The sequence below is a fragment of the Nicotiana tabacum genome, chromosome 1 (assembly GCF_000715075.1).
Source record: "Nicotiana tabacum cultivar K326 chromosome 1, ASM71507v2, whole genome shotgun sequence".
Classification (NCBI taxonomy): Eukaryota; Viridiplantae; Streptophyta; class Magnoliopsida; order Solanales; family Solanaceae; genus Nicotiana; species Nicotiana tabacum.
The window spans coordinates 60,865,086-60,887,367 of record NC_134080.1 but is presented as its reverse complement, the minus strand read 5'-3'; positions in this window follow the sequence as shown (position 1 = coordinate 60,887,367).

Genomic DNA, 22,282 nt, shown 5'->3' with positions numbered 1-22,282 from the left:
ATCATCTTCTTTCAGAACTGCGTCCTTCAAAACTGGTGTTTCAATCCTCTGAAAACTGTTGGGGATAACACTGGTGTTTCATTCAAAAATATGTTATTCTCCTCATTCAAAGACTACTTCCCTTAAAGCTGGTGTTTTCCTTCCTCTGAAACTACTTCCCTTAAGACTTATGTTATCTTCCTCCCGAAATTGCTTTCTTTAAAACTTGTTTTGCTTTCTCCCGAAAACTGCTGGGGATACCGCTTTTCAACAAACTTGTGTTAGACTTCCAGAAAATTTTCGAAATGAAAGAAAATTTTCTGCCCCAGTTTGACAATCTTTCTTGTGGCATGTCTTTCCATCATCAATAACATTTCATGTCCCCGCTTCAAATCAAAGAAAATTTGTTAGTTTAAAACGTGGAGGACGTTCCTGCTGGGGATGGTTTTCCCTTTTTCTTTTTTCCACGCTCTGCGTTGTTCGACCATCTTGAAACTTGGCCGATAACTTTAGACCTTCTTGATGCTTCTGTTATTTGCCAACTTCTCAACCGTTGTTTTCCACTTTTACTCCATACTTTCCTCGACATCTTAGAGCAATCCGTCATTTGGTCTTATAATGACGTCTTTCTTGTCCCGTCACATGATCTTCGGCCTGTCTTATCCCCATTTACCTTGCCCCATGTTGGCGATTGGTAGTTGGCTTTGAAAATCCTTCTTAAAGACAAACTACTATATAAAAAAAATCCTTAACCAAAAGAAATGAAAGATGATGACTTCCAAAGATGAAAAGAAAATTCTTTCTGAATAATTGTTTGAAGAGAAAAAGGAAAAGGACTTATCTGAAAGGTATAACTGATCTCAATGATCATGTCGTGCATTTCGGCCTAATCAACCCAGTCTGTTTACATCCATCAATCTTTCTGATAACCTTACTTTGCATTTCAAAAGGTCCCGCCACCCAACTCTTTTGCCGAATCAACATCTTTGTTCTGCTTGATGCCTCGACGGATCATTTCTGTCAACCTTACCTCGTTTGCCCACTTTCAATTCCTTGTCACCTTATAGTGCCCTTCGAGAGGTTTTCATTAATAAGACTCTCTCGTTTCTCTCAACTCTCATCGCCTTACGGTGCCTGTGAAGGTTTTCACCGATAAGACGCTTTCATTTTATTTCTCTCAACTTCCGTCGTCTTATGGTGCCCGTGAAGGTTTTCACCAATAAGACTCTCTCATTTTATTTCCTTTCAGCTGGGGATTGGGGTGTTACTGATGAGATTCTCTCATTTCATTTCCTTTCTGCTGGGGATTCTCTCATTTCATTTCTTTTCTGTTGGGGGCCAGAGTGTTACTCCAGACTTCCATTTGCCTGACTTGGCACTTCTCGGATACTGATCGGGAGGTCTTTTGGACATCAATATGGGTTTCTGGTGTATGGCTAAAGAAAAATTTAAAATAATTTTGATGGGTAAAACATTACAACTCTTGGAATCAACTTTCTTTCCCCAAAATTATAAACACAACTTCTGCCCCAGTTTTTCTTGCTTGGGGATTTTTTATTCTTATTACACTATGACCGAGCCGTGAGGCGCCTACGTATCCTTTTTTGAGGAATCAGGTCAAACGTAGTTCCCAATTCCTTTGTTTTTCTTATGACTTTTCTTTTGTCTTTATTATCATTATTTTTTCCCCTTTTTCCATTTTCATTACTGATTCCAAAAGAGGTGTATGAAAGAATAAATAAGGCTCAAAAGGGGAAGAAAAGGTTGAAGTGTTTGGATGGAAGAACAAATTGCCTCCGTCATTTCATTCTCCGATATGATGCCAAATGCAAACAAACAACAATTACAATTAAAAGAAATCATACATAATATCTCTTAACTGCGTCAAAATTGATAGCCATGTCGATGCATTTTCCTTCGATATCTGTTAAACATAAAGCACCATTGGACAACACTTTGGTCACAATGAATGGCCCTTGCCAATTCAGGGCGAACTTGCCTTTTGCCTCAGCCTGATGTGGAAGGATGCGTTTCAGCACTTGCTGGCCCACTTCAAACCTCCGAGGACGCACCTTTTTGTTGTATGCTCTTGCCATTCTCTTTTGATATAACTGACCATGACACACAGCTGCCAATCTTTTTTCATCAATCAAGTTCAACTGCTCCAGACGAGTTTTGACCCACTCATCATCATCAATCTCAGCTTCAGCGACAATCCGAAAGGACGGGATTTCAACTTCCGCAGGTATTACGGCTTCAGTTCCATATACCAACAAATAAGAAGTTGCACCTACTGAAGTACGGACAGTGGTGCGATAACCCAACAATGCAAATGGTAATTTTTCATGCCATTGCCTCGAACCTTCTACCATTTTTCGAAGTATCTTCTTTATGTTTTTGTTGGCTACCTCAACTGCTCCATTCGCCTTGGGACGATATGGGGTAGAATTGCGGTGTGTAATCTTAAACTGTTGGCATACCTCTTCCATCAATTTACTGTTAAGATTAGCACCATTATCTATGATGATCACCTTCAGGATTCCAAATCGACAGATGATATTTGAGTGAACAAAATCGACCACTGCTTTTTTGGTCACAGATTTGAAAGTTTTGGCCTCAACCCATTTGGTGAAATAATCAATGGCTATCAGAATGAACCTATGCCCGTTGGATGCTGCTGGCTCAATTGGTAAAATGATATCCATGCCCCAAGCGACGAAGGGCCATGGTGATGACATTGTGTGTAATTCCGATGGCGGAGAATGAATCAAATCTCCGTGTATCTGGCACTGATGACATTTGCGCACAAAACTAATACAATCTCGCTCCATGGAGAGCCAATAATAACCTGCTCAGAGAATTTTCTTCGCCAGCACATATCTACTCATATGTGGTCCGCAGACTCCTGAATGTGCTTCGGACATGACAGCCATAGCCTGTCTAGCATCTATGCATCTTAACAATCCCAAGTCTGGTGTTCTTTTATACAGAACTCCTCCACTCAAGAAAAATCCACTTGTCAACCGTCAAATTGTTCTCTTTTGATCCCCCGTGGCTTGCACTGGGTATATCCCCATTCTGATGTATTCCTTGATATCGTGGAACCATGGTTCGCCATCCAGTTCTTCTTCAATCATGTTACAATAAGCATGCTGATCTCGGACTTGAATATGCAAAGGATCGACATAAGCTTTGTCCGGATGGTGCAGCATTGATGCTAGGGTAGCCAAAGCATCGGCGACCTCATTATGGACCCTTGGAATATGCCTGAACTCCACTGATCTAAACCGTTGACAAAGATCATGCAAGCATTGCCGGTATGGTATGAGCTTCAGATATCGCGTTTCCCATTCTCCTTGAATTTGATGTACCAGAAGGTCCGAGTCTCCCAAGACCAAGACTTCCTGGACATCCATGTCCGCAGCTAACCTTAACGCCAAAATGCATGCTTCGTACTCAGCCATATTGTTGGTACAATAAAAACGAAGCTGAGCCGTAACAGGATAGTGATGCCCTGTTTCAGAAATAAGCACAGCTCCTATTCCGACTCCTTTCATGTTAGCAGCCCCATCAAAGAAAAGTTTCCAGCTTGGTTTTTCGGCTTGTTCTAGTTCATCAATATGCATCACCTCTTCATCAGGAAAATAAGTCCTCAGTGGCTCATACTCTTCATCGACCGGGTTCTCGGCCAAATGATCGGCCAATGCTTGGGCTTTCATCGCAGTCCGAGTCACATAGATTATGTCAAACTCTGTGAGCAAAATCTGCCATTTTGCAAGTCTTCCTGTCGGCATAGGCTTTTGAAAGATATACTTCAATGGATCCAAGCGTGAAATGAGGTAAGTAGTGTAGGATGACAAATAATGTTTCAATTTCTGTGCCACCCAAGTTAGGGCGCAACATGTCCTTTCCAGGTGAGTGTACTTAACCTCATAAGCTGTGAACTTTTTGCTAAGATAATAGATGGCTTGTTCTTTCCTGCCGGTGACGTCATGCTGCCCTAGTACACATCCAAATGAATTTTCCAAGACTGTCAAATAAAGAATCAAGGGTCTCCCTGGTTCTGGCGGAATCAGCACAGGTGGGTTTGTCAAGTAACCTTTTATCTTGTCAAATGCTTCTTGACACTCATCAGTCCACTTGACCGTAACGTCCTTCCTCAACAACTTGAAAATAGGCTCACAAGTTGTCGTGAGCTGAGCAATAAACCAGCTGATGTAGTTCAGCATTCCTAACAGACTCATCACTTCAGTCTTGTTCCTCGGAGGGGGAAAATCTTGTATGACTTTTATCTTTGATGGGTCCAACTCGATGCCTCGCTGACTGACTATGAATCCTAACAGCTTTCCAGATGGAACACCAAATGCACACTTGGCGGGGTTAAGATTGAGGTTGTACCTACGAAGCCTCTGGAAGAATTTCCTCAAATCCTCGACGTGGTCGGCCTGATGCTTTGATTTTATGATCACATCATCTACGTATACCTCAATATCATTGTGTATTATATCATGAAATACAGTAGTCATCGCTCTCATATAAGTTGCCCCAGCATTCTTCAACCCAAATGGCATTACTCGGTAGCAATAAGTTCCCCACGACGTGATGAAAGCCGTCTTTTCTGCATCTTCTTCATCCATTAGAATCTGATGATACCCGGCATAGCAATCCACAAAAGATCCAATCTCGTGCTTGGCACAATTATCGATCAAAATGTGGATATTGGGTAGTGGGAAGTTATCCTTCAGACTTGCTTTGTTGAGATTGCGGTAATCGACGCATACTCTGATCTTGCCGTCCTTCTTCGATACAGGCACGACATTAGACAACCAGACAGGATATCGAGTGACCTGAATAACCTTTGCATCCAACTGCTTGGTAACTTCTTCTTTAATCTTCACACTCATATCAGTTTTGAATTTCCTCAACTTTTGCTTGACGGGTGGGAACGTTGGATCAATAGGCAATTTGTGGACCACTAAATCAGTGCTTAAACCTGGCATGTCGTCATATGACCACGCAAAAACATCTTTGTACTCAATGAGTGCTTTGATTAACTCCTCCCGGATTTTGGCTAGAGAAATGTCGGACGCAAAAACATCTATGTGGATATTTTGGTGCTTCTAGGGCTTGAACCTCGATCCGATGAGTATCGATAAGCTCTTGCACAACTGTTTTCTGCTTCCAACATTTCTCTGTATCATGCCCTGGGGCCCCTGAACAGTACTCACAACTCACCGAATGGTCAAGATTTCTAGGGGGAGGATTTGGCATTTTAGGCTCAATTGGATTCAACATGCCCAACTGCCTCAATCTGTGGAAAAGATCCCAGTGGAGTGAAAGTCTTTTGCTTCTGTGAGCTCTCATTCTTGAGGGCTGGGTTTGGTCGGAAACCTATCCCGGGGGGATTTTTATAGGCCCTTGGGGGTGGATATGTGTTTTGTGGAGCTGGGTATGGATTTTGTGGAGTCGGCGCGTGCCATTGTGCGTGTACCGGGGTTTGGGTATAGGCTTGTGCATGATGGACGAAAAAATAGGGATCTGGTTGTGGGTAGTAGTGCTGTGGAGGGCTATATGAAGTGTGGGGGTAATTTTGGTGGTAGGGTCGTGATTGGCTATAGTAGGGTGACGGGCCTCTAGATCCGAACCAGGCTCCGGACTCAACAGTCGTGACATCTTCTTTCTTCTTTTTCCCGAGCACACCCCCAATGTCACTTTGAATGGCCTGGGTGGTTGCCTTGATCGCTGAATAACTCATGATTTTGTTGGATTTAAGCCCCTCCTCGACCATGCCTCCCATTTTTACAACCTCATTAAAAGATTTGCCAATTGCGGACACAAGATGACCAAAGTAGGTCGGCTCCAAAGCCTGCAAAAAGTAATCAACCATCTCGCTCTCTTTCATTGGGGGATTTACCCTTGCTGCTTGCTCCCTCCACCGGAAACCATATTCTCTAAAGCTTTCACTGTGCTTCTTCTCTAGTTTAGTCAAAGATAGTCGGTCTGGAATGATCTCAAGATTATACTGAAAGTGACAAGCGAATGCTTGTGCCAGATCATCCCATGTATACCATCTTCTGTGATCTTGGTGGGTGTACAACTCCAATGCTGCTCCGCTCATACTCTGACTGAAGTAAGCCATTAGCAATTCATACTTTCCTCCGGCTCCCCTCATCTTACTGCAAAAACCTCTCAAATGAGCCACTGGATCACCGTGTCCGTTGTACAAGTCGAATTTGGGCATTTTGAACCCTGTCGGTAGCTGTACATTTGGGAACAAACACAGGTCTTTGTAAGCTACACTCACCTGACCTCCTAACCCTCTCATATCCCTGAAGGATTGTTCTATGCTTTTCATTTTTCTGAACATATCTTCCTGTTCAGGATTTCTGGCCGGTTTTTCTGCTTTCCCTGGTATGTCAGAATGTGGATCATGTGGATAGGTTTCGGGCGCTTTGAAGGTGAGCTCCGGGGGATAATACTGGTTGTCCTGAGCTTGGAACACAGGTTCACTTGGGGATTTATGGAGTGTAGTTGGTGAAGATGCCACAAAGACAGGGGTGATTGGCGGAGGAGGATATGGAATTGATTTTTGTGGTGGAGCTTGTGGCGTATGAGAAGTAGTGCCATGGTAGTGTTGATAAATGGGAAAGCCTGGATCGGTGGCGGGATGATCCTGAGACTGAGCTAATGGTGGGGTAAAAGCCGGGTTGGCTGGGTAAGCTGGCGGTGATTGCCCTTTGGACCAGGCCTGGTACATTTCGGCCATCTGTTGCTTAAGCTTGAGCATCTCCTCTTTCATTTTATAGACGTCCAACTCCTCTACCTCAACACTAATGTCGACATCTAGGCTAGACATGATTTCCGGTATTGGTCCCTTTGATCTGGTTTGGTAATGGTAATGTGCCAGTATCCTCTAAATAAATTAACTGCTTGAATTCTCTGGAAATCAACAAACTTGTTAGTTTTCAGAGTTTAACACATATGCAATTACACGTTGGTATGCAATGCACCTAGGCAATTAACAATTTTCTATCATGCACTTTCTTCGGTTGCGTGCGTCATTCCGGCCTCTCATAATTGTGCCCCTTCTTTTAAGCTTCCTTTATTCTATCCTTCTTTATTTATTTTTCATTTTTCCTTTTTTTATGTTTTAGTGGTGGTCGAATCGTATAGAGATTGCCTATGTATCATGTCCCCGCATGAATCAGACCGTGCGTAGTTCTATCACGAGTGCGGAAAATAGAGACACTATTTTTGGATTTTTCAATCTTCATTAGCAAAACGTTTTATTACAAGGCAAAACATTTTTGAAAGGAATCTGACAGGCTTGATACAGACCATAGACTTTATGCAAAAAGGGAAATACAAACTCCAACGGACAGTAAACTCTGAAGACAAGGAAAATACAGACTCAAACTATAAATGTCTCAAAGTTTTGAATTTTGGCACCCGCGGGGCGTCGTTCGGCCTCGCCGCGGGCTTTGGTGCAAGGCCCCTTTGCAGATCTTTCAAATCTTCCATGATCTGGTGGACATAAATCATTATTGAAGCAAATAAGGTGGTACAGGACATATCCTCACAAGCTAGGCACTTTATGGTGATGTAGTGCCCGATATCGTCGATTCTTCCCTTAATTTTGTCCCTTTCCATATCTTTTCTGGCATCTCGGTCTTGTCTGAAGATCCGCTCTTCGTAGTCCCACTTCATTTGTTGCATGAACCGTACTTGCTCTTCTGTCTTCTTTATCCATTTCACCTGGATTCTCGCTAGACCAACTTTAGATTTTTCCAGGTCTTCTTGATACTCGAGGACTTTCTTCTTTAGACAGTTTATGAGCCTTTTCTCAGCCCAGCTTCTCTCCTAGCTTCTGGAAGCTATTTTCATTTCCTGTATTTGAGTTTTGAGGACCTCGTTTTCCTGAGCTAGTTTTCTCTTTTCTCCCTCATCTGCAGCGATATGCAAATCTTTCTCAAATTTCAAATCCATAACTTGCTTCTCCAACTTGCCTATTGTCACCCTGTACTCGTGTTCTTTAGCCAACCAATCCCATTGTTCTTGTGACGCCTTGACGAACTCCTGGAGATGGGGTCTTTTAGCCGGCCTTTCGTGCTTAAGTTCTCTCTTGTACCAAGCAAGGTATCCTGGCGCCACTTCGCCTTTGGCCCAATCCTGCACGCAAGTATCTACTTTTAAATATTGGCATTCACTCCAGATCTGACGGACTCTTGCTTCAGGAAACTGTCCGTCAGGGCTAATCTCAATTACTTGAGCACTAAGATCTTCCTCCTGTGGCACTGTTTGGCATCTCCCGAGTTGTCTCAAAACCCTATATGGCGCGTAGGGCTGAATGCTCTTGAGCCCCATCAATAGAAAGTGGGTCCTAGCTGCCGACATATATATGACCTCATCAACGGGCAACCATCCTAGCGTCCACTATATTTGGCTGGCGGTGAGGGTCCGAAAGAATGATGTCCACGCCGTAACTCCCTCAGGTAGACTGACCCCCTTGATTCTTGCTTGGAATTCTTCTATGCAAGTTTTCTTCGAGGCACCATAACTCAAGAGCTGGGAACGGTGGCAAAGATGCTCAGTCATCCATATTTGTAGCAACAAGTTACACCCCTCGAAAAAGTTCCCTCTGGCTTTGCAGGCTGTGAGAGCTCGGAAGATATCAGATACTATTATAGGTGCAAGAGTGCTTTCATCTTGAGTGAGCAAGGTACTGACGACCCCGGCTATTTTCAAATCAATGTTTCCGTCTTTCCTTGGAAACACCAAAAGGCCCAAAAAGGTTATCATAAAAGTCACTCGTCAATGCTCATCCCATTTCTGACGGTTACTTTTGCTGCATAACTTGTTACCCGGATTGTTGAATCCTCCGACATGACCGTATCTATCGTATATGAAGCGCGGATTACAAAAACTCGCGGCCAAATCTTAGTTATGGACCGTCCTAGGTATTTTTAATGAATCTAAAAACCGATGCACGGTGACAGCTCTTGGAGTAACCAGGTATTTTTGCCTTATCGGAACTTCAGCATTTCCGATGTACCCGGCTATTTCCTTTAAAGTTGGGGTGAGTTCAAAATCGGGGAAGTGGAAGACATTGTGTGCCGGGTCCCAGCAGGTGACCAAAGCTCTTATGATATCCCCCCTAGGCTGGATTTCTAATAAACCCGTAAGACCTTTTAGATATTTCTTGACCTCATCTTGCCCCTTACCACCTAAATCATCCCACCATAGCCGCAACTCGAAAGGGATTTTAGTCATTATTGAAAAAGGTTCATTTTGCATCGTGCTCATCCTGCACATTTATTAAGGTGATTAAGAAATAAAATTCATTTGACTCAACAAATTGACTATTTTTAATTTTCCACAGATTAAAAGGAAGATCTGGTTTCGAACATGGCCTTTCAGTACTTCGGGAACGAAGACTTTAAGGCTGGGTGAGTCAACTGGTCAAAAATCCAAAAATGACTAAAAGTGGCCGTTTATGCAAAGTCAGCCTTCCGACGTCCCTTTCGGGAACATTCGGCTATTTTTGCCAAAGACGGCATTACTCGATTTATTACTGACTCTTTTCTTCTTCTTTTTTTTTCAAATTGAAATAAAAGACCCGGTTGAAAACACGGCCTTTCAGCGCTTCCGGGAGGAAGATTTTAAGGTTGTGCCCGCAAACCATTTAAAAATGACTCAGGGTGGTTGTTCTTGCGAAAATAGCCTTCCGGTGCCCTTTTGGGGACATTCGGCTTATTTTAAGCAAGAATGGCATATGACAAAAATTTTGACGTTTTTGTAAAAGGGAGGTTGGACCCGATGAGGGTTGCCTACGTATCCCGCACCCTGTGAGAATCAAATCGGCGTAGTTCGGGACGATAAAACAAACTTCTTTTGAAAACAAGACTCTTTTCATTGGCAAATAAAACTATTTTTCATAAACAAAACCTTCTTTTTCCTTCTTTTTCCTTCTTTTTTTTCGTTTTCTCAAAAATTCGGCAGAGTTTCGACACTATTTGGACATTGTTTTTTTCTAAAAACAGGCGATTAACTCTCTTTAACCCTCATCCTGCTATTTCTCTTTCCTCAAAACATTCAAAAGTCGGTCAGCATGCAAGTCCGAAGCAAATAAATGTGCGGAAAACAAATAAGATGCATCAGGATGGTCTTTTTCATTTCAGGTTGCTACTCCTAGACGGACCTAACCCCTGTGTTGAGTCCCCTAAGTCAAATGCAACATGATGCAAATAATCGTTCCTACTAGGGATCCGGCATGAAGTCATGTTATTCTAGGTTCAAAGCCTGGGTATTTGTTATAGACTATGTACCCGAGCGAACAACTCGAGTCGAGGAGGGGGCAACGTACCGGGGACCCGCGAGATCGTCCGGCTTTGTAACTTGTACGGCCTCTTTCTTATTTCAAGGTATGACACAAACAGAATAGGGGGTCCCAACAAGTAAGCACATCCCCGGAGGTAAGAAGAGAAGGGTTTCGGCACAGTTTATATACAGTTCAGATAATATCAAAGCGGTAAAAGCATCATTTAGCACATTAGACCCAAACATGTAAAAACAATCACATAAAACCAAATATAACAAATTTATCTAAGCTCGAATTTTTGAACCCTGAACCAGAGATTCTGGTTTATCCCCAGCAGAGTCGCCAGAGCTGTCACACCTCCTTTTTACCTGCGCCTGCAGGGGCGTAGAGGGAGTTTTTCCACTTAAAGGACAATCAGAACGGGATTTATTATTATTTATTCAGAGTCGCCACTTGGGAGATTAATGGTGTCCCAAGTCACCGATTGAATCCCGAACTGAGGAAAATATGACTCTGTTAACAGTCCGCGAACCAGAAATCCGAGTAAGGAATTCTGTTAACCCGGAAGAAGGTGTTAGGCATTCCCGAGTTCCGTGGTTCTAGCACGGTCTCTCAACTGTTATATTCGGCTTAATTATCTGATTTTAGTACATGTTCAAACCTATGTACATTTTTAATTGAATCCGCTTTTATTCATTTTTAGGAAGATTGCAACGTTATTAAAACAGGTCTTGAACCACGTCACATAAATGCCCCCGTGGTCTTTGACATATTTTAACATTGTTGAGATTTGGATTTGGGTCACATAAATGCGCACCCGAGTTTAAGAAGGTAATATTATTAAATGTCAGGCCTAAAACAACTAACGTATTATTAACTTTGAGGAAGGCCATGAAATTCGCTAAATGGCACATCCCGAGGTCTAAAAATATTTTTACTATAATTGAGAGGGCCACGCAATGTATGATATTGGTTTGGCGCGGCGCACCTCATTTATTTTAAAGCCAACCTAAAAGAACTATGATTTTTCTATTAAGTATTGTCTCTAAAAGGGCCCTAATTAATTAGCATTGTTAATAAACCATCATTGAAAGTATTACATCACAATGTTAAATCAAAAAGCTTTAGTAAACAACCTAGTGTCTTTAGCAGATTGGGCTTCAAAATCAGCCCAAAAGAAGGAGAATTGTTTAACCTTACAAGAAGGGAAGGGCTGTCTGACGCTGGGCCTTAAGCAGATTTAGGCCCAGATCTTGTTCAAACAGAGGCTATCACATTTAGGCTCTTAAATGAGCCTAGATCCCGTACTGATTTTATTTGAATCTCAACCTACTGATTTTAACCCACAACAGGCTCAATTATTGGTGAGGTTGCTCCATGAGCTGTCATCGCGCATAGGTTTAGATTCATTAAAAATACCCAGGACGTTCCATAACCCAGATTTGTCCGCGGTTTTTTGTAATCCGCGCTTCATATAGGACAGATATGGTCATGTCGGAGGATTCAACAACTCGGGTAACAAGTTATGCAGCAAAAGTAACCGTCAAAAATGGGATGAGCATAGACGAGTGGCTTTTATGCTAACCTTTTTGGGCCTTTTGGTGTTTCCAAGGAAAGACGGAAACATTGATTTGAAAATAGCCGGGGTCTTCAGTACCTTGCTCACTCAAGATGAAAGCACTCTTGCACCTATGATAGTATCTGATATCTTTCGAGCTCTCACAACCTGCAAAGCCAAAGGGAACTTTTTCGAGGGGTGTAACTTGTTGCTACAAATATGGATGACTGAGCATCTTTGCCACCGTTCCCAGCTCTTGAGTTATGGTGCCTCGAAGAAAACTTGCATAGAAGAATTCCAAGCAAGAATCAAGGGGGTCAGTCTACCTGAGGGAGTTACGGCGTGGACATCATTCTTTCGGACCCTCACCGCCAGCCAAATCAGTGGACGCTAGAATGGTTGCCCGTTGATGAGGTCATATATATGTCGGCAGCTAGGACCCACTTTCTATTGATGGGGCTCAAGAGGATTCAGCCCTACGCGCCATATCGGGTTTTGAGACAACTCGGAAGATGCCAAACAGTGCCACAGGAGGAAGATCTTAGTGCTCAAGTAATTGAGATTAGCCCTGATGGACAGTTTCCTGAAGCAAGAGTCCGTCAGATCTGGAGTGAATGCCAATATTTCAAAGCAGATTCTTGCGTGCAATATTGGGCCAAAGGCAAAGTGGCGCCATGATACCTTGCTTGGTACAAGAGAGAACTTGAGCACGGAAGGCCGGCTAAAAGACCCCATCTCTAGGAGTTCGTCAAGGCGTCACAAGAACAATGGGATTGGTTGGCTAAAGAACATGAGTACAGGGTGACAATAGGCAAGTTGGAGAAGCAAGTTATGGATTTGAAATTTAAGAAAGATTTGCATATCGCTGCAGATGAGGGAGAAAGGAGAAAACTAGCTCAGGAAAATGAGGTCCTCAAAACTCAAATCCAGGAAATGAAAATAGCTGCCAGAAGCCAGGAGAGAAGCCGGGCTGAGAAAAGGTTCATAAACGGTCTAAAGAATAAAGTCCTCGAGTATCAAGAAGACCTGGAAAAATCTAAAGCTGGTCTAGCGAGAATCCAGGTGAAATGGATAAAGAAGACAGAAGAGCAAGTACGGTTCATACAACAAATGAAGAGGGACTACGAAGAGCGGATCTTCAGACAAGCCCGAGATGCCAGAAAATATAGGAAGCGCTACTATGATCTGATGGCCTAAATGAAGAAACAGATGAATGAGTTTCAGGATCAACTCTTTTACAACGCTCAAGTGCTAGGGACGCGGAATCAACAAATAGAGCGATTGCTTATGGAAAGGGACAAAATCAAGGGAAGAATCGACGATATCAGGCACTACATCACCATAAAGTGCCTAGCTTATGAGGATATGTCCCGTACTACCTTCTTTGCTTCAATAATGATTTATGTCCACCAGATCATGGAAGATTTGAAAGATATGCAAAGGGGCCTTTCACCAAAGCCCACGGCGAGGCCGAACGACGCCCCGCGGGCGCCAAAATTCAAAACTTTGAGACATTCATAGTTTGAGTCTGCATTTTCCTTGTCTTCAGAGTTTACTGTCCGTTGGAGTTTGTATTTCCCTTTTTGCATAAAGTCTATGGTCTGTATCAAGACTGTCAGTTTCCTTTCAAAAATGTTTTGCCTTGTAATAAAACGTTTTGCTAATGAAGATTGAAAAATCCAAAAATAGTTTCTCTATTTTCCGCACTCGTGACAGAACTACACACGGTCAGATTGATGCGGGGACATGATACGTAGGCAATCTCTATAGGATTCGACCACCACTAAAAAAGAAAAAAAGGGAAAATGAAAAATAAATAAAGAAGGATAGAATAAAGGAAGCTTAAAAGAAGGGGCACAATTATGAGAGGCCGGAATGACGCACGCAACCGAAGCAAATGCATGATAGAAAATGGTTAATTGCCTCTTTTAGGATTGAATGTTATGTTAACATGATAATAGTTCAACCTTTGGTTCATACCAGTATGTTTACCATCCTGCATCTTGTATATACTTGAATTAGAGTTGTGTTTGCTCGTTCCCTGTATTTGGTTTGACCTCCTGTTCTTTATAGTTGTTCGCATGAACCTCCTTCCTTGATTCATACTACTTCAATTTTGGCTTGTATTATTGAATTCCTGCTCAATCACTGGGTCTGAGTTGATCAGGATTGGTTCCCAATATGATCAACTCATTCCCTTTGATTGATGCCATGTTTGAAATGATCTGGTCTTCTGCTTTGAATCACTGTGTGAATTTGATAGTGGGAATTGGTTTATAGCTGTAGTAATTTAGTGATCAATTAGAAATTAGTTGTTAGGGTTACAACTTATAGAGTTTTAATAACAGATCAATGAAGCTTAGGGCAGGGCAGTAATACACAAGGGTTTCAGGGGTAGTTTTGGGATTTAAAAGTTGGCAAAATGGTCTTGCTAAGTGGGCTGTCAGTAAAGCACTTAATTAACATTAAACTAATGCATTGTTTAGTGCTAATGGGGAACAAAACATAATGGTAGGGGAAGGCTTAAAAGGGATTGATTAAAATATGTGGCCCATGCCTGTTTGAACATTAAATACTCTAGTGGAATTAAAAGAAGATCATGGGCAGAATTAGTGGGAGGATTCTGCCTGAGTGCTTTTGAGAGGGGGGCAAGGTCAGTGTTTGGTATAAAAATAGGGGTCTGGACAGAGTTAAGGGGGGGTCCTTTTTTTTAGTCTGGTCTTGGTTTTTCTTTTGGGCAGACCTTAGAAGAGAAAAGCAATCTAAAAAGAGAGAGAAAAGAGTTCAAAGTTTGAATACAAACAGGTTTTGAGATAGCTTGAGAGGAGTTTGGGTGTAGTGTTGCAGTAGTGTGTTTTTTCTGATTTCATTTCTGAGGTCGTTTGAGCTGTTTGAGTTTGAGTGTTCTGGTTTTAACTGGTTTCAAATTCACCTGGGTTTGTTGCATATGTTACTCGGCTGTTTGTGGATTGATGTTTGTATTGCTGCTCGTATTACTGTTGTACTGATGCTGACTTCCTCTTTATTCTTCTATTTGCTCCAATCCAAGTACTCCCCTGGACCTCGTATGAACTGTAAAGGATCAATGTAGGTCTGATTTGGAGATTAAATGATAAAGTGCTGCTTGGGTTGATCTCTGAATTTTTTCTGTTTTGTTTTGGTTTAAAGGTGTAAAACAGTCACGTTTACTTGAAACTTTGTATCGTATGTATAATTGGACTGGTCAAACTAGAATTGTCTGTATGTTGCTTCATTAGTTTAGTCCTAGTGTATTTTAATTTCCTATAAATAATCAGTACTTTAGAACTTATATTGACTGGAATTACTACACTCATACTCTACATCAGAGTATCTATGAGATATGAGTACTGTTGAAGAGCTGCGATTCAATTAATGAATTCACAGTTCGACGAAGATTTTAAGCCGTGATTTTACGTATTCTAGTATCACTGGTGAATTCCAAATCGAGATTCAAAAGTTACCTAACATATTGGTCATTTAAAATGAATAGATAAGTCACCAGTTGTGCAGATTCAAATAACCTTAAGTTCAGTTTCAACAAATTTGCTTTTGTTTCGTCAAACAATCAATGTGTGTTGCTTAGCCATAACAGATTTGAATTGAAGTGCCTGCCAAAATGAATTTGTTTTACTCATTTTAACTGTGTGACAGATTCAGCATGTTTGGTTAACCATGTATGAATCAGTGAATATGCATGTGATGATTCAAAGTTAGCATGTTGAAATTAGCATGAATTCAGAAATGATTATGTGTTAACCAATAATTGAGCCCAATAATTGATTATGTGTTAGCATGAGGGGGGTTTGGTTTGGGGGCGTGGGGGTAAGGATTAGGGTTATATACGGGAGGGGGCGTTTGATCTTCGCTGTTGGATCAATCACGATCAACGGCCTGGATCATTTTACTAATAGGAAACGATATCGTTTGGCCATGCTACGAGACCGTGTCGACCCGGGGTGAAATGGACCGGGTTATGGGGGAAGCCTGGGACCGTTAGATCAAAAGGAACGGATGGTTCAGATTTAATCACCTGAAACGGTGTCGTTTGAACCAATGTTGGGGCTGAACCGGACCGTTTGATCTGTTTGATCAACGGTTCAGATTTGAGACGCCTAAACGGCATTGTTTGAGTCATCTGAGAGATCAGGCATATTGGACCGGGTAAATGGGGTGTTTTGGGCCTGATTTTGGGTCCAAATAAAATGGCCCAGTTCCGAATGTGTTTCTTATTTCACTTGTTTTTCCTTTCTATTATTTCCCTTTTTAATTCCTAATTACCAAAAATTCTAAAATAAGTTGTAAAACCAAAATTAAATTAAAAATATTAATTAAACCTAAATTATAATTGACACACAAGATTAAATATTAATTAAAAACAAAATCACACAATTGGACAATAAAACGACAAAAATGCAACAAATATATATTTTGTGATTTTCTTTTTTCTTAAAAACAAAACATGGTTCAGTTAATTCCTAATTGCACAATTAAATCCTAAATGTGCATGCAACATATATTTTTATTTTTAATTAAAACAAGATAAACATTCACAGACAAAAATACAAACAATTATCCAAAGATGCCACGCAAATTCTTAAAATTGTACCTAAAGGACGTTTGTTTTATTTTTTTGATTTCCTTTGAAGTAGTTTCCGTGAAGCAAAATCACGTGCTCACAGTTAGGCTCTCACGGACTTTGAAGAAATTCGATGCTATTTGGGTGATTGTGGATCGGCTGACCAAGTCCGCGCACTTCATTCCTGTGTGTACTACATATTCTTCAGAGCGGTTGGCAGAGATCTCTATCTAAGAGATTGTTCATTTGCATGGTGTCCCAGTTTCCATCATTTCAGATAGAGGTACTCAGTTTACTTCACAGTTTTGGAGGGTTGTTCAGCGAGAGTTGGATACTCAGGTTGTGTTGAGCACAACTTTTCACCCTCAGACGGACGGGCAGTCCGTGCGTACTATTTAGATATTGGAGGACATGTTGCGCGCTTGCATCATTGATTTTAGAGGGTCATGGGATCAGTTTCTACCGCTTGCAGAGTTTGCTTATAACAACAATTACCAGTCGAGTATTCAGATGGCTCCATATGAGGCTTTGTATGGAGACAGTGTAGATCTCCGGTCGGTTGGTTTGAGCCGGCTGAGGCTAGGCTTTTGGGTACAAACTTGGTGCAGGATGCTTTAGACAAGGTGAAGGTGATCCAGGAGCGGTTTCGTATACCGTAGTCGAGACAAATTAGTAATGCTGACAAGAAGGTTCGGGATGTGTCCTACATGGTTAGTGAGAAGGTTCTATTAAAGGTTTCACCCATGAAGGGTGTTATGAGATTTGGGAAGAAGAGTAAATTGAGTTCTCGTTCCATTGGGCCTTTTGAGGTGCTTCAGAGGATTGGGGAGGTGGCTTATGAGCTTGATTTGCCACCCAACTTATCGAGTGTGCATCCGGTATTTCATGTTTCTATGCTCTGGAAGTATATTAGCGATCCGTATCATGTTTTGGATTTCAACACAATTCAGTTAGATGATGATTTGACTTATGATGTGGAGCCAGTAGCTATTTTGGAGCGTCAGGTTTGAAAGTTGAGGTCAAAGGATATAGCTTCAGTGAAAGTGCAGTGGAGAGGTTTGCCCGTGGAGTAGGCTACTTGGGAGACCAAGTGGGAGATGCGGAGCAGATATCCTCACCTATTTGAGACTTCAGGTATGTTTCTTGACTAGTTCGAGGATGAACGCTTGTTTAAGAGGGGGAGGATGTAACGACCCAGCCGGTCATTTCATGAGTTACCGCTTCATTTTCCCTATTTCCGCTTCTTATTGCCTTGTTCAGCTGTATTATGTGATATTGGGTTGGTTGGTTCGGGTTCGGAGAGGTTTTGGAAAGGAATGAGACACTTAGTCTCTTTTGAGTAAGCTTAGGTTGAAAAAGTCAACTGAATGTTGACTTATGTGAAAAAGGGCTCGGATATGAATTTCGATAGTTCGGATAGCTTCGGGAGATGATTTGGGACTTAGGAGCATGATTGGAATATGTTTTGGAGGTCCGAAGTAGATTTAGACTTGAATTGGCGAAATTAGAATTTTGGAGTTGTTCGGTTGATAAGGGAGATTTTGGTATAGGGGTCGGAATGGAATTCCGGAAGTTGTAGTAGGTCCGTTGTGTCATTTGTGATGTATGTACAAAATTTTAAGTTATTCGGACGAGGTTTGATAGACTTTTCGATCGAAAGCGGAATTTGGATGTTTTTGGAATTCTTAGGCTTGAATCGGATGTTAATTTGGTGTTTTGATGTTCTTTTGAGTGTTCCGAAGATTGGAATAAGTTTGAATGATATTATGAAATATGTTGGCATGTTTGGTTGAGGTCCTGAGGGCCTCGGGTGAGTTTCGAGTGGTTAAACGGATCAAATTCATGTTTGAAAAGTAGCAGATTTTCCTTCAGGTCTGTTGCAGACAGTTGTTCATTGCGATCGCGTAGAAGGGTCCACGATCGCAAAGGCTTTGTGAGGTAGAGGTGGAATTTATTCAGTGCGATTGCGAAGGTCAGTATGCAATCACGTTTGGTTGAGAGTTTGTTCTTCGTGAACACGTGGTCAGTGTCGCGTTCGCGTAGGAGAAAAGAAGCTGGAGTGAGAGGTGAGGTTTGTTCTATACGGTCGCGTGAGTTGGATCGCGATCGCATATGGTAGCCAAGGCAGTGCTACGGGATCGCATGGAGTGTTATGCTATCATGTAGGGTTACTTTGAGGGCAGTCAGATTTGTGTTTTGCGATCGCGAGGCATTTTCTACGATCGCGATTAAGTAATTTTAAATCGCTGGGCAAAATATTTAAAAGGCCATTTTCGCGATTTTTGGCCATAGTTCACCATTTTTGAGTCGGTTTTAGAGCTTTTTGAGAAGAATTGAAGAGAGAATCAAAGGGAAACAATTGGAGGTAAGATTTATGGACTTAATATTCGTTCCTATTATGATTTTTACCTAATTAAACATGAAATTTGTAGAATCTAAAGCCAAAAATTGGAGAGTTAGAGCTTGGAATTTGAGACTTTGATTTGAGGATTTGAGGAGTCATTTGTGGTCGGATTTTGATGTATTTGATATGTATGAACTCGTGGGAGTGTAAGGATTCTAGTTTTGTAATTTTTATTGGAATCCGAGATGTGGGACCGGGGATCGAGTTTGGCCAATTTTTGATTTTTTATGTAAAATGGTTATTTTCGAGTGGGCTTTGTTCCCTTAGCATATTTTGATGGTATAAATCTATTTTTGGTTAGATTTGGAGCATCCGGAGGTCGGGTCGAGAGACAAAGGCATTGCGGGTTAGAGTTTGGACCGGATAGAGGTAAGTAATGATTGTAAATGTTGTCCTGAGGGTATGAAACCCCAGATTTCACATCATTGTGCTACTTTGAGGTGACGCACACGCTAGATGATGAGCGTGGGGTCGTAAACCGTTGGGGATTGTGACTTAGTCCATCCCATATGATTGTTAAGTTGCGTATTTAATTGAAAACTGTTCGATATCATTTTGTTTGGAAAGTATTATCATGTTTTGGGTTGAATGCCATATTTGGGCCTCGTGCCAGCTATTTTGGAACCTTAGGAGATTTTTACTACTATTCCTCACTATTTTGACTTCATATTTGTACTTAGTCATGCTGTATTCTACTGTTTTCATAACTCAGACATATTTACTCCGTTTTGATATTTTAAATAATATTTTGGGCTGAGCATCATGTTTTACTGTTGCCCGAGTAGCTTGAGAGATTTCTGACTGAGTGAGGCCGAGGGCCTGTGTTGTGAGGATATTATAGGATCAGGCTGCGCGCCGCAGTAATGTTGTACTGATTCATGATTATGAGGCCGAGGGCCTAATTTGTTACACCATGAGGTGGCTTGTTATGAGGCCGAGGGCCAGTTTAATTATGCCACGAGATGTCTTGTTATAGCGATTGGGCTGTAGGAGCCCCTCCGGAGTCTGCACACCCCAGTGAGCCCGGGTACCCAATGTGAGATGTGATATTGCCTTAGAGGCTGTTGTTGTTTCATGTTATTGCCCGAGGGGCTGGTACAGTGATTGAGAGGTAGCTCGAGGGGTTGGTTCTGCTGATATTATGCCCGAGGGGAAGTTATGGTATATATTTTGCCCGAGGGGCTGTTTATGTTTCTATCCTTTTTCTCACTATTTTCATCACTAGTTTAAACTATTGAAAGATGTTTTAAAAAGGCTTTTTTACTGAACTGAGATGTTTTTTACGAGTTTTACCACTTTACTGCATTGTTCTGAACGTATATTGTTTTGTTGTAGCATTATGCTATGGTTTGCATGTTTTCTTACTGCTCAGCTGCCTTTACTGTTATTACTTACTGAGTTGGCATACTGACATTACTCCCTGCACCTTGTGTGCTGATCCAGGAGTCTCGAGTCACGCTACCGAGTGCTGATTTGTCTTCCAGCAGGCTTTCATAGTTGACTAGGTAGTTACTTGGCGTTCGCAACCCATTGATTTTCCTTCCTATATTTATTTCGCTTTGTACTAGCTTTGTATCAGACTATGTTGACTTTTCATATTTTTAGACGAGTTGTAGATGCTCATGACTGGTGACACCCCGATGTCTTTCCGCACTGTTCTATTCTACCTTACATTTTGGGATTTTAGCTTATTAATGTCTTTAAAGGACTTATTATAATTGTTTTGGTTGGTTTGGGATTTGTGTCGGCTGGCCTAGTTTCACGATAGGCGCCATCACGACCGGGTCCGTTTTAGGGTAGTGACAAAATCAGAGATTCAGTTAGCATCACAGTATCCTTCTAATAAAATCCATTGTATTTGATACCATAGTTCATGGTACCTCTCAAATATTTCATTAATCCTACTAATGCATTCCAATGATCATGACTCGGGTTTTGAGTATATCTACTCAATATACACATAACATATGCAATATTAGGTCTAGTGAAATTCATCAAATGCATTAGGCTACCGATAATTTGAGCATATTTATTTTGATCTACAACATCTCCCTTATTCTTTTTTAATTGACTACTATCATCCTAAGGATTGCATAAATGTACCACATCAAAATTATCAATTTTTTAAGAAATCTTTCAACATAATGTTCTTGAGTCAACATCAAACTATTGCCATCTCTTATAATTTTCATGCCTAAAATAACATTAGCTTCTCCCATGTCTTTCATCTCAAAATTAGAAGACAAGGAAATTTTGGTTTTATGTACCAAATCAAGAGTAGAACTAAAAATAAGCATATCATCCACATAAAGGCAAATAATAACACATGTGTCATCTACACATTTTGTATAAACACATTTATCTACTTCAATTGATGAAAAACCATCACTAATCAATATTTGATCAAATTTTTCATGGCACTGATTAGGTGCTTGCTTTAGACCATACAAATATTTTAGCAATTTACATACTTTGTTTTCTTGGTCAGACAATATATAACCCTCAGGTTGCTCCATGTAAATTTTCTCTTCTAAATTACCATTTAAAATGCAGTTTTAACATCCATTTGGTGAATAAAATATTTATAAATAGAAGTAAAGGCAAGTAAAATATGATTTGAGGAAATTCTAATTACAAGAGCATAAGTATCAAAATAATCAACATTTTATTTTTGAGTAAAACTTTTTGCAACAGTCTAGCTTTGTATTTATCAATAGAACCATCTGGATTGAGTTTTTTTCTTAAAAATTCCTTTACAACCAATGAGTTTAGCTCTCGGAGGTAAATCAACTAAAATTCAAGTTTTATTTTGTAAAATTAATTTTATTTCTACACTAATAGCTTCTTTCCAAAACGAGGCATCAGATGAAGAAATAGCTTCAGAATATGTTAAAGGATCATTATCCACAAGATAAGTATAAAAATTATTATTAAAAGATTTTTCTTTCCTTGGTCTTTTGCTTCTTCTTAAGTCCTCACTTTCAAAATTATTTTGAATAGTTGAAACATGTGAAATATTATCACTTGGAATAATAGGAGCATTAGAAATATTCTCAGATTTTAAAGGAAAAATATTTTCAAAAAATTCAGCATTTTTTGTTTCAATAATAATATTGTGTTTAAGCTCATCACTTTTGACTACTAAAAATCTATATGTTGCACTACTTTCAGCATATCCAATAAATATACAATCAGAAGTTTTAGATCCTATTTTTCTTTTTTTAGAATCGTGTAACATAACTTTGTCAAGGCATCCCCCACACTTTCAAATATTTTAAATTAGGATGATACCTTTTCCACAACTCATAAGGAGTTTTACCCGTTTTCTTATAGGGAATCTTATTTTGTAAATAAAATGGCTTTACCCCAAAGATTAACTGGGGCACCAGAATTAACAAGCATGATATTCATCATTTCCTTTACTGT